This window comes from Cyprinodon variegatus, unplaced genomic scaffold (genome assembly GCF_000732505.1).
Source record: "Cyprinodon variegatus isolate N-32 unplaced genomic scaffold, C_variegatus-1.0 Scaffold181, whole genome shotgun sequence".
Classification (NCBI taxonomy): Eukaryota; Metazoa; Chordata; class Actinopteri; order Cyprinodontiformes; family Cyprinodontidae; genus Cyprinodon; species Cyprinodon variegatus.
Genome location: NW_015150634.1, coordinates 1,033,859 through 1,034,509, shown reverse-complemented (window position 1 = coordinate 1,034,509; position 651 = coordinate 1,033,859). Strand labels below are relative to the sequence as shown.

General features: G+C 42.9%; 1 protein-coding gene across 1 annotated transcript in view; it reads left to right on the top strand.

Annotated features, from left to right (window-relative positions):
* The first annotated feature begins 299 nt into the window (after positions 1 to 299).
* The window catches only part of LOC107087346 (interleukin-1 receptor-like 1), a 20,224-nt gene continuing 19,872 nt past the window's right edge, over positions 300 to 651 (top strand). Inside the window, exon 1 of the mRNA XM_015378879.1 lies at positions 300 to 512. The gene's annotated coding sequence lies outside the window, so the exon portion shown is untranslated. The remainder of the gene's footprint in view (positions 513 to 651) is intronic.

Below are 651 nucleotides of genomic sequence, written 5' to 3'. Positions count from 1 at the left end.
AAATACATTTCGCAGAACCTCTATATGTTTTCATCTTTGTATTAAATTGTGATGTTACCAGGAAAAGCAATCTATATTTAGTAGCTGGGAGAAGCGTTTAGTGGATGTACAATCTCTATGTCTTCACTCAGGTGCACTTAGTCATAGATTGGCGGAATTTCTAACTCACGTGGGCTTTTTTTCATTGCATTAATTTCCGAGTTATCCACTTTACATAATATGAAGAAGCACTCAGCCCGTTATTGGAGGACTGGGAGGTATATAAAGAGGAGAGACAGACAATGATCTTCAGTTTGTGAAGCACAGCTCCCATAGTAGTAATTAATAGCTCCGCATCCAGCGCTGTTTGCAACTGTTCTGCTTTTTGCTCATTGATCTGCTTTTGCAGGTGGATCATCTGAAATCTGCTGATTTCGTTTTTTTCTTTTTTTGTTTTCTAATACGAGGTTTGGAAATCGAGTGCGATCAACCCGCAAGTTTTACGCAGAAGACGGTCAACCTGAGCAAACGAGGTAAGCAGGGAAATGAATGGAGTTTATGTGCGCTCTGATTCACTTACAGAGCGCAAGGGCGGTTCGAGGCCAGATGTTCCGCGGGGGGGGGGGGCTTCATGGGGGCACAGAAAAGCATTAAAGCAAAAGAACCGCGCAA